We start from the raw sequence: 12,770 nt of genomic DNA on the forward strand, positions 1-12,770 counted from the left end.
TGAACAACCAAGCATTATGTTAGAACTAAAATGAAGCCTTGGATGATAGTCTCCTAATCCCACATTAAAAGATATCCAAACAGGATCACCACCAACTAAAAATTAGATTATGTTGAAACTTCTTTATGTTCAGGGCTCAGCACAAGTCCCACTTAATGCATGATTTTTCAGGGGAAGCTCTCCCTTCCTGTCTGCTGGAGCAGCAGCAATTCAAAACTGGAGTTCAGAAGGTCTTGTTTTTTTTTTAATTTTATTTTTCCATAAGTTATTGGGGTACAGTTGGTGTTTGGCTACATAAGTAAGTTCTTTAGTGGAGTTCTGTGTGAACGTGGTGCATCCATCACCTAAGCAGTATGCACTAAAGCATATTTGCTGTCTTTTATCCCTCATCGCCCCCCCACCCTTCCTCCCAAGTCCCCAAAGTCCACTGTACCATTCTTCTGCCTTTGTGTCCTCATAGCTTAGCTCCCACATATCAGCGAGCACATGCGATATTTGGTTTTCCATTCGCAAGTTATTTCACTTAGAATAATAGTCTCTAATCTCATCCAGGTCATTGCAAATATTGCTAATTCATTCCTTTTTATGGCTAAGTAGTATTCCATATCTATGTATTCCATATATATGTATTCCATATATATATTCCATATATATATATTCCATATATATATTCCATATATATGTGTTCCATATATATATGTGTTCCATATATATATATATGTGTTCCATATATATATGTGTTCCATATATATATGTGTTCCATATATATATGTGTGTTCCATATATATATGTGTGTTCCATATATATATGTGTTCCACATATATATATTCCACATATATATTCCACATATATATATTCCACATATATATATTCCACATATATATATCAGAGTTTCTGTATCCACTCATTGATTGATGGGCATTTGGGTTGATTCCACAATTTTGCTAATCAAACTAAAGAGCTTTTGCATGGCAAAAAGAACAGTTAGCAGAGTGAACAGACAACCCACTGAGTGCGAGAAAATCTTCACAATCTATACATCTGACAAAGGACTAATATCCAGAATCTACAACGAACTCAAACAAATCAGTAAGAAGAAAACAATCAATTCTCATCAAAAAGTGGGCTAAGGACAAAAACAGGCAATTCTCAATAGAAGACACACAAATGGGCAACAAACATAAGAAAAAAACGCTCAACGTCACTAATGATCAGGGAAATGCAAATCAAAACCACAATGCGATACCACCTTACTCCTGCAAGAATAGCCATAATCAAAGAATCAAAAAGCAGTAGATGTTGACATGGATGTGGTAATCAGGGAACACTTCTACACTACTGGTGGGAATGTAAACTAGTACAGCCACTATGAAAAACAATGTGGAGATTCCTTAAATAAGTAAAAGTAGAACTACCATTTGATCCAGCAATCCCACTACTGGGTATCTACCCAGAGGAAAAGAAGTCATTATTCGAAAAAGATACTTGCACAAGTATGTTTATAGCAGCACAATCAGGAGGTCTTGTTTTGACCTCTCTTTGTCTCTGTATTTAAATTTTGTATCCTCACCAAGATTTAAGTTCCCTGCAATGTGTGTGTGAGGAGAGACAGATTACCTGTGACTGTTTTTTATCTGTCCCTTGGAGCTCTTAGCACCAGCCTGAGCATAAATACCCATGTCTTTGACTTGTATCCCAATGCTGTAAATGTATAGAAAGTAAGAGCCCTCAATAGGTTGCTTATTAATGTTCCTGGTGGTTTTCAAAAGGAGAGAAAACTTTATAAGAAAATCAGTGGAAGATTTCTCATTCTGAAAGCAAATTCCTTTTACTGAATCTTTTACTTAATTTTAATCAGCTAACATTTATGAAACACCTACTAGGAATAGGCACTTCCAGGCTAGCCACTACTGGGCTAGGCACTTGTAGATACACAGAGAAGGGCTGCTGCTCATTGAGCACTCATTCCCATGCTGGGTGAGGGCCTGAATCTGCTCAGAGAGGCCGTGGGAGACAGGCACACCAGCATGCAAGTATAGTGCACTGGGATCTCTCTCACTAGATACAAGGAACGTTGGGCAAATAAGTTTGTTTCTCATGGGCCATGATTGTTAGCAGCTACCCTTGGATCATGATGTTAAGAAGGATTCTAATGTCCTAGCACTAACACTTCTACTCCGTTGTAAGGCGTTGCTGTGAAAGAATTCACCAGGAAAAGTACAGCTGAGCAGAGGAAGGAAGATAAGTTACCCATTAAGAACTAGCAATATTTTTGCTAATTTAACCAGGGTCGTAAAAACATAATTTTTATTTAATTATTTTAGGATGTAATAAGTAATGCATGTTAATTGTAGATATTTGGAAAGTACTAAAAATGTTACAGGAAGCTAAAAATGTATACAAGGTCCCAGCATTAGGAGACAATGCTATTAACACGTTAGCATATTCCTTTCTAATCTTTTCTCTAAGCATTGTCGAAAAGGAGGAATATTACAACAACAACAGTAAAGATATACAGAAGCCTTTAGCTTTTAGGAACAGTTCCCCCAGTGTTTTCATAGAGCATTCTTGCCACAAGATGTCCTCAAAGAAGGAGTCTGTGTTTGAATGCATTTGGGATACACTGTATCTTCTATTAGGGACTCACACATGGTAACATATTAGCATAGCAAAGATCCTGGCAAGTTCCACAGTTAAAGAAAAATTCCTATGGAAATTTTCCTCCTTCCTTCCTTCCTTCATTCATTCATTACTTCATTCCTTCCCTCCCTCCTTCCTTCCTTCCTTCCCTCCCTCCCTCCCTCTTTCTCTTTTTCTTTCTTTTTCTTTATTTCTCTTTCTCTCTTTCTTTCTTTCTTCCCTTGCTACCCCTTCTACTTCTCCACTATTCCTTTCTTTCCCTTCCCCTTCTTTCCTCTTTGTTTCTTTATTCCCTGCTTGCTTGCTTTTATTATTACCTACTAACATCTTGCAAAATAACTACTTTGCTGAAGAACACATGTTAGAAAATAATTTCTAAAAGAAAGGCAGTTCCTGATGTTCCCAAGGTCTCAAATTTCTGTGTTTCTCAAAGTCAGGCAGCCAACTTGAGGGAAGCAAGTCTAGTTGAAGAAAGACAGTAAGTGCAAAGATAATTGCATTACACCTGGTGGCACGTGCTGAGGTATATTGCCTCAGAGAATACTATGTGGTACAAACAAGAGTGCAAAATAAATTCCTACATGCTGTCCCTCTGGATTGGTAGGATAAAGTAAAGAATTAATGAACTTGAAAACTCCTAAAACTTGTAATTTACATAAACATCTGCTTTCTTTGCTCCCCAAACCTAAAATTTATCTTCTATGTACCCAAAGTGAATGCATTTTTATAGTTAAGTCATATTTCTTACTCACCAATAATATGACCGGCACCAGCAGCATCCAGATTAAAGGAGGCAGAATTTCATATGTACGGTTGGCCACCACTGTGCCTGGGCCACCCTGTAATCACCCAGCTGGGTTCATCTTGCCTGCTGCCTGAAAGTGCCAAACACTGAAAATAGCAGGAGTTGCAGTAGAGAAAGAGTTTAATAATCACAGTGCCAGCCAAGCTGAAGGGTGGGAGATGTTTCACAAATCTACCTCTCTGAGAATTCAGAAGCTAAGGTTTTTCAAGGATAGTTTGGTGGGCAGGTGGCTAGGGAATGGGGGATGCTGATTGGTTGGGTCAGAGATAAAATTATAGGTGGTCGAAGCTCTCTTGTCATGTTGAGTTGGTTCCTGGGTAGGGGTCACAAGACCAGTTGAACCAATTTCTTGGTGTGGCTACCAGTGCAGGTGGCACCACCTGGTCCACCAAAATGCAAGGTGTGAAAAACACCTCAAACACCAGTTTTAGTTTTTACAATAGTGATGCTATCTATAGGAGCAATTGAGGAGGTTAACGCTTGTGACCTCTGGCTACATAACTCCTGAACCATAATTCTAACCTTGTGAAGTTTTACAAAGGCAGTTGAAGTCGCTGAGCAAGGAGGAGGTTAGTTTCAGGAAACTACTTTGTTTTAAAGTTAAACTGTGAACGAAATTCCTCCCATAGCCTACACCCAGGAATGAGCAAGGTTTGTGAGATTACAAGTCAGATGGAGTTAGTTACGTTAGATTTCTCTCACTGGCACAGTTTTTGCAAAGGTGGTTTCAACTGTACACTGGAATACAGACCTTAGGGACACAGACAGAGGCACTATGAGGTTCTTGATTCATCAGATAATTACTATGTCATCTTCATATGCAAGATATTGTCCCAAACCGACTCTGTCAATTTTCCTTGAAATAGGAGATCTCTTCAGTTCAACAACTATTATGTGTCTATCATGTAAAAGGAACCTAGGATATAAAAGAAAGCCTCTACTCCCAGAAACTTGTAGTATAAAAAATTAGACAGCTATACCATGCCTTTACCTAAGAACTGATTGGGGAAGAAGAAGCGGTCCCAGAGATACAATATCCCTTGCCTCTAGCTTGAGGTAGATGCTCTAGTCATTAGAAAAAGACTGGAGCTGGAAAGTTCAAAATGAGATGTTTAGCCCAGGGTCGCATCCCTCTAATAAGTTCTGCCCGAATGAAAATCTCAGTCTACATAAAACTTATGTTGGTGGCTTTTAGCTATTTTACTCTATTTAAAAGCACTGCTTGATCTTTGGTGATTTGTTAACCACAGCAGAATTGCTTTAGTATTTTATAATGGCTTGATTTTCAACTATTTATTTTAATTATTGATAATTTATCCTGAGACCACATTTATTATTTGTCATCTCAATGTTAATTTATTTTAAATAATAATTATTATAAGCATAATCATAATATACACTATATATAATCATATATACATTATATTTAATTATATATGAATTAGCATTTTTATACCAATTTATTTTAATCTTCATTCTATTCCTTTAAGTGAGGACTAGAAAACACCAATGTAAATGAGTCAGTCCCTGTTTTGCTTGTGCCCCAAATAAAAGAAGACTATTGCTTCTTTCCTCCAGGCAGCAGTAGGGAAGTCTGTTGGCCCTCAAAGCAGATCTCCTCTAGTGCTACTTATGTGGTTAAATAAGAAGTTCATAACATCCCCAGAAAAGGTCAGGTAAATAGCCTTAGGCTCAATATCACAGCTCTTGGCAACTCATTGTTTATTTTTAATTTATTTTAATAAACAAATATAGCTATAGCCACCACATAGCAGACACTGTGGTAAGCATTTTATAAATATCAATCCAGGCCCCTCTCCTCAAAGAGGGGAATGTGTCTTATCTCAAGGAGTTCTCAGAAAAGCTGAGAAGCTGTGTTTCTGTCTTATTTTAGCACCATTCATTTTCTAGCTAAGAAAATCTACGAGCTAAAACTCAGAGTCTCCAACACATACAATAGATACTAGACAAAACACTAACTAGGTAGGAAGTCACAGCCCAGTGGGCCCTTCACTGTAATCACACCATGAGTTTAATTCAAGGAAAAATGCAGGTAATCCTGAAACTCTCTATAAGAGGTATGTGAACTACTTAAATCTATTATTTTACTTCTATGAAACTGGGCAAGCATCAATAACATAAACTTTCTAAAGGAATAGTCCTGTTTAGTTCTTTCCCAGGTCCTTTCTCATCAAGAAAGCCAATAGAGCCTTCAGAAAGAAATATTCTATCATTACCCTATTCCCCATTTATAGAAAAAGAGCTCAAATCTCTCATGACAATTGTGGCTTAAGTAAAATTCCAGATGCCCCCAAGAATGGGTAATACACTCCAACCTCGCTTAGCTCCAGTTCAGTTTGTATAGGATAAGCAAGAGTGACCAGATTCCAACAATCTGAACAGAAGCAGAAAGGCGAACTGAAACGACTCCTCCCTACCCTTCAAGCTACAGAGAGATGATTACACACACATTTACAACTAGTCCTTAAAGACTGCAGAACAGCTGTGCTAGATGATTACATAAGATGGAGTCAGATCTGAAAGGAACTCAGCATACAAAAATTAAAGCATTGGCTGGGCATGGTGGCTCATGTCTGTAATTCCAGCACTTCGGGAGGCCGAGGTGGGTGGATCACTTTGAGGTCAGGCATTCGAGACCAGCCTGACCAACATGGTGACACCTCGTCTCTGCTAAAAAAAAAATAAAAATAAAAATAAAAAATAAAAAATTAGCTGGGCATGGCAGCACACACCTGTAATCCCAGCTACTTGGGAGGCTGAGACAGGAGAATCACTTGAATCCAGGAGGCAGAGGTTGCAGTGAGCTGAGATTGCACCACTGCACTCCAGACTGGGCAACAAGAGTAAAACTCCATGTCAAAAAAAAAAAAATTTTTTTTTAAAGCATTAAATAGGAAAGTGTTAAGGTGACAGTAACTGAAAGTGGGAAAGTTACTGCAGCACATACCTTGAAGGAACATGCTTAGGAAAGTACCAGGAGGATGAAACAGACTAAAGAAAAGGCATGGAAGCCAAAAGACTGGTCCAGGACTTGACACTACCAGTACAAATTATTCAAAGCTTCAAACATGCGAACATGCAGAAAGGGTAAAGTTTGGGCAGCACATAGCACTACAAGTATTAGCCTTCACTGGGTCCTTTGCAGCCAGACTCTGGAATTACTAACAGCAGTTTCAGTTCAGGTATATGCTGAAGATGATTCTCTAGCTGAAGTAAATCTGTGACAAGGGAGAGACTCTCCCTAAAATCAAGTTTTTATAGGCCTAAAGAAATTTCAGAGCAAGGAGACAATGGCAAAGGCCACAGCCACATCAAGTTCAAAAATGTCTTGAACTTTGTTGAAATGAAGAAATCCAAAGAAAGAGTAAGAGATCAGGACTTGGAGAAGGAAAGGCTACAAGGTGAGTCCTTGGGGCACATCAGCCACAAACGTGTCACTTGACAGTCTAGTGCAGCAGTAAGATTCTGGGGACACAAGACTTAAGAGGAAAAAGAAGTGAAAGGTTTTAAATAGGCATAAAAGAGAAAGGGGGAATTTCAAGCAAAGACATAGTGGCTGGCCACTACATAAACTTTTTAAATTTGCTAGAAGAAATGTCTCATATGCTATTCTCTGACAGAAAATATGCTTAGGTGCATTTTCTTGCAAATATGGCAAAGTGCCTTAGTAAACCTCACGATGGGTGATTTCTTCCATATGTTAAACTCTAGATAGCTGCACAGGAAGCCAAGAACACAAGTGAAACTGAAAAACCACACAATGTTCTCTTTTCTCTTGTTTTTTTCATTCTACCACAAAGTCTCTGCTATGATCTTTGGCGAATAATAGCAATGTGGGTTCTGAAGTTGGCTTAGGATGATTGCTATAGGGGCTCAAGATTTGTTTGTAGTTTCTAAGTGCCTGGGGTGTGAGGCTAGTGCTGGGAAAATCTTATGTGTCCTGTTCATACTATAGATTCTTTAAGGAGACGGTGATGAGAGAATGGGCTTTGATTAATCCGGTCACAGAGTTCTAAGTGCACAATGGCTATTCCAGTAACAGGCAGCTCAGGTTACTCAGGTTACAGATGCTGGAGACAGCCCTACTCACCCTAAACATCTGAGCATGATGGCTATAGTGGACAAAGCAATGAGGAAGGATGATTTGAGGACATAATGAAACATGAACTTATATGGGAGAGGAATTTTCATCTTCAGACATTAATTTGTCCCAGGAAATTTTCAAATGAGATCATATGCATGCAGTTCAAATTTAGGGATTTTGTATATTGCTGGTGTATGGTAGATTCACCTGATAGCAATAACTCAAGCATACCCTGAGAATACCCTAGGTCTAAGAAGCATGTATGTTCAGGGTTCCAAGTTAAAGAATCTGGAAGTACCAACCAAGAGATGTGCTCTTTATCTATGAAGCACATTCAAATCCCTGGCCCATCCCTTGGGACACAGGCTGTACAGGGGACTGAGGTCCTTTGTTTTGGGCTAAATGCAGGTTGCTAGATGGAGGCTGCCAAGTGGAAATGCTATATAACGGTATGCTTTGTGTGAACCGTAGCATTTTTCTTGTCCAGCCTGCCACTCCTGGACCTCCCTGTATGTAAGTCCTCAATAAACCCTATGTCTCATTCACTGGCTCCAGACCTCTTCTGAGGCCTCCTGGACACACTGGCCACCACTACTGGAGTCAATAGGGGTCTAGCACAATAACTGGTACTGGTTATTTCTGTTTTCATTAAAGCTCACTGCTTCATGTCTGGAGAGCTAAATCGAACAATAGAGCACACAACTGAGAATTAGAAAAGAGAACTGAGAGCAAATTTGTATTCTGGGTAGAGAGTGGTCTTAGAGTTAATTTCTTTCATGAACTGTTCTAACCCAATCCAGAACTTTCTGGGAGCAAAAGTTCACCTGGTGAGCCCAAGAGAAAACATGAAGGAACAACAGTTGATATTAGAACATCAGTCCTTAAACTGATCAAGGGGCCTTTCAGGTCAAAACTACTTTCATAATTACACCGTACTGCCTTTTTCACTCTTCTGTCTCACATGTATACAGCTGAAGTCTCTACAAGCTTTACAACATGTGGCTCCATGACATTGCTCAGATGCTCCCATACCCCCTGCCACCTCCTGCTTACCCTCTCTATGAAAGTGATTTATCTTAAGGTGAGATTAAGCAAAGGGGATGAGCCTGTGAGGTTTAGCTCTTCCAGAGCTGGCTTGCCCACAAGCAGCTCATATTCTTCTTCTCTTCCCTGCCTCCTCCATTCAGTGAGGAAGGCTCCATCACAGTTGGGAAGGGAGTCATCTGGCCTGTAGCTGAAGGGCAATGTTAAATCATAGGAAACGGACTAAAAAAAAAAAAAAAAAAATCCAATTTTAACATCAGGTCCAGATTTGGCAGAAACAAAACAATCTGGTAATCTTTATATGTATGTGTCAACCCAGAAAATCTGAGACAACTCTGAGTTTATTTACTTAATTTAGAAAGTTTATTTTGCCAAGGTTGAGGACGTGACACAGCCTCAAGAAGTCCTGACTACATGTGCCCAAGGTGGTTGGGACACAGCTTGGTTTTATAGATTTTAGGAAGACATGAGACATCAATCAATATATGTAAGAAGTACATTGATTGCATCTGGAAACGCAGGACAACTTGAAGCAAAGAGGAAGACTAAAAGTAAAGCAGCAGGGAGCTTCCAGGTCACAGGTAGGTTAGAGACAAACCATTGCATTCTTAGAGATTTTGACGAGCCTACCCAAAGGAGACAATCAGATATGCATCCAGCTGGAGCCTGGCTCCCGCAAAGGCAACGGCGAAGCTGAAGCAGTGGGAATTATCCAGTCTCAGGTATTTGAAGAGATTCAGATATTTTCTTAAACAACCAATGGGTTAAAGAAGAAACCACAAGAGAAATCAGAAAATACAGTTGGGTGTCAGTATCCACAGGGGATTGGTTCCAGGACCCCATAAGTAGGCCAAAATCCACACAGAGTCAAGTCTTGCAGTTGGCCCTGTAAAACCTGGGCATTAAAAAAGTTAGGCCGCTGTATCCTCGGGGTTTGCGCTCTGTGAAGACTGTATTTTCAATCTGCCTTTGGTTACAGATGCAGAATTAATGAAATCAGAGGACCTACTGTACTTATTGAAAACAATTCCTGTATAAGTGCACCCTTGCAGTTCAAACCCATGTTATTCAAGGCTCAGCTGTACTCAGAAATGAATGAAAATGAAAACACAGCATAGCCAAACTTTGGGATGCAGTGAAAGCAGTGCTAACAGGGAAATTTATAGCGTGAAATGCTTACATGAAAAAAACCTAAAGAAAGCCAGGCGTCGCGGTTAATGCCTGTAATCCCAGCACTTTGGGAGGCTGAGGTGAGCCAATCACCTGAGGTCAGGAGTTCGAGACTAGCCTGAACAACAGGGAGAAACCCTGTCTCTGCTGAAAATACAAAATTAGCCGGTTGTGGTGGCAGGCGCCTGTAATCCCAGCGACTTGGGAGGCTGAAGCAAGAGAATTGCTTAAACCTGGGAGGCAGAGGTTGCAGTGAGCCGAGATCGCACCATTGCACTCCAGCCTGGGCAACAAGAGCGAGACTCCCTCTCAAAAGAAAACAAACCAAAAAACACCCAAAGGACCTCAAATTAGCAATCTAAATTTACAATTTAGGCACTAGAAAAGAACAAATTAAACCCTAGGAAGGAAAGAAAGAGAGATTAATTCAGAAATAAATAAAACAGAAAATACAAAAATGGAGAAAATCAACAAAACCGAAAGTTGGTTTTTTAAAAGATAAAATTGACAAACTTTATGGAGTGACTAAGAAAAAAAGAGAGAATACTCAAATTACTAAAATCAGAAATGGAAGTGGGGACATTACTATTGGATCCAGTCAAAATGAAAACGATTGGCAGGGTGAAGTGGCTCACACCTATAATCCCAGCACTTTGGGAGGCCGAGGCATGCAGATCACTTGAGGTTAGGAGTTCAAGACTAACCTGGCCAACATGGTGAAACCATCTCTACTAAAACTACAAAGAAAATTAGCCGGGTGTGGTGGTAGGCCCCTGTAATCCCAGCTACTCGGGAGGTTCAGGCAGGTGAATCACTTTAGCTCAGGAGTTCAAGACCAGCCTGGGAGACATGGTCAAACCCGGTCTCTCCAAAAAAAAAAAAAAAAAAAAAAAAAAAAAAAAAAAGATAAAAAGGAAAGAAAAAAAATAAATAAATTAAAGAAAGAAAGAAAGAAAGAAAGAAGAAAATTCAGCCCATCTTGATTGCAAAAGCCTGTTGTCCCAGCTACTGAGGAGGCTGAGGTAGGAGGATCGCTTGAACCTGGGAGGTGGAGGTTGTAATGAGCCTAGATCACACCACTGCACTCTAGCCTGGGTGACAGATGAGATCCTGTCTCAAAGAAATAAATGAATAGGATTGTAAGAGAGTGCTAAGAACAATTGTACACCAACATATTGGATAACTTGGATGAAACGGACAAATTCCTAGGAACATGAACCCTACCAAGACTAAATCACAAAGAAAGTGAAAATCTGAATAGACTAGTAACTAGTAAGGAGACTGAATCAGTAACCCATTATCTCCTGCCAAAAAAAAAAAAAAAAAAAAAAAAAAAAGCCTTGGACTTGACTTCTCTATCAAATATTTAGAGAACGAATAGTAATCCTTGTTAATCCTGCCAAAACCTTGAAGAGGAGGGAGTATTCCCTAACTCATTCTATGAGGCTACAATTGCCCTGATACCAAAGCAAGACAAAGATTTTACAAGAGAAAACTGTAGAATAATATCCCATATGAAGATCGATGCCTAAAACTCCTCACCATATCCTAAGACTGTGAGGTGAAATTCATCACAGAAAAGGAAAGCCAAGCAGAAGCCTAAAACTATACCCCTAGTCTGACCGGGCGCTGGTGACTCACGCCTGTAATCCTAGCACTTTGGGTATCCTAGCACTTTGGGAAAGTGGGTGGATCGCCTGAAGTTGGGAGTTCCAGACCAAGACCAAGCTAACCAACATGGAGAAACCCCGTCTCTACTAAAAATACAAAATTAGCCAGGTGTGGTGGTGCATGCCTGTAATCCCAGCTACTCAGGAGGCTGAGGCAGGAGAATGGCGTGAACCCGGGAGGCGGAGCTTGCAGTGGGCCCAGATCTTGCCACTGCACTCCAGGTTGGGTGACAGAGTGAGACTCCGTCTGGAAGAAAAAGGAAAGAAAGAAAGAAAGAAACCAAGTAGGAAAGAAAGACAGACAGACAGACAGAAAGAAAGAAAGACAGACAGAAAGAAAGAAAGAAAGAAAGAAAGAGAAAGGAAGAAAGTGAGAAAGAAAGAAAAGCAAGAGAAAAGGAAAGAACGAAATAAAGAAAGAGAAAGAGAAAGAAAGAGACAGAGAGATAGGAGGAAGAAAGAAAGAAGGAAAGAAAAGAGAAAGAAAGAAAACAAAGATAGCAAGGGAAGAAAAAGAAAAGAAGGAAAGAAAGAGAGAAAGAGCGAGAAAGAGAGAGAGAAAGAAGGAAAGAAAGAAAGAAAACAAAGAAAGAAAGAAGGCAGGAAAGAAAGAAAGAAAGAGTGATAGAGAGATAGAGAGGAAGGAAGAAAGGAAGGAAGGAAGAAAGAAAGAGAAAGAGAGAGAGACAAAGAAAGAAAGGAAAGATAGCAAGGGAAGAAACAGAAAAGAATGAAAGTAAGAAGGAAAGCAAACGAGAGAGAAAGAGCGAGATAGAAAGAGGGAGAGAGAGAAAGAAAGAAGGAAAGAAAGAAAGAAAGGAAAGAAAGAGAGAAAGAAGGAAAGAAAGAAAGAAGAGTGAGTGAGAGAAGGGAAGAAAGGAAGGTAGAAAAGAAAGAAAGAGAAGAAAGCAAGCCAAAAAGCCTACAGCACCCGGTATTCCCAGGCGGTCTCCCATCCAAGTACTAACCAGGCCCGACCCTGCTTAGCTTCCGAGATCAGACGAGATCGGGCGCGTTCAGGGTGGTATGGCCGTAGACGCCGGCAGAGGCGCCTGGCTGCCCCAAGAGCCCGGCCCAGCCATGCCCGCCGGCTTCCAGCCCGCACCGCCAGCCCGGGGTCGCCGGGCTCGGATCGGGACCCCCGAGCCGCTCGCCCGCGGCCTTCCCCCGGCTGCCGAGCTCCCGAGCTTCCACCACGTCGGGCCCGCTCGGAACAGGGAGTGCTCCGAGGCGTCAGGGCCCAGGGCCCACGATCCTGGGACCCCGGCGGGTCCTCCGCCCTGTCGTGGAGGTATTCTTTTGGATCCCTGGCCGCTGGGGAGCTCCTGCGAGGCCC

At 40.8% G+C, this 12,770-nt stretch overlaps 1 protein-coding gene and 1 non-coding gene across 2 annotated transcripts in view; one reads left to right on the forward strand and one right to left on the reverse strand.

Annotated features, from left to right (window-relative positions):
- Nucleotides 1–12,770, forward strand: part of RAB4A (RAB4A, member RAS oncogene family) — a 683,172-nt gene that overhangs the window by 8,537 nt on the left and 661,865 nt on the right. The gene's annotated exons all lie outside the window — the stretch shown is intronic.
- LOC126943901 (5S ribosomal RNA) lies at nucleotides 12,354–12,472 on the reverse strand. The gene has a single exon (XR_007721885.1). It is a non-coding gene; the product is annotated as a 5S ribosomal RNA (ribosomal RNA).

The sequence above is a fragment of the Macaca thibetana genome, chromosome 1 (genome assembly GCF_024542745.1).
Source record: "Macaca thibetana thibetana isolate TM-01 chromosome 1, ASM2454274v1, whole genome shotgun sequence".
NCBI classification, from domain to species: domain Eukaryota; kingdom Metazoa; phylum Chordata; class Mammalia; order Primates; family Cercopithecidae; genus Macaca; species Macaca thibetana.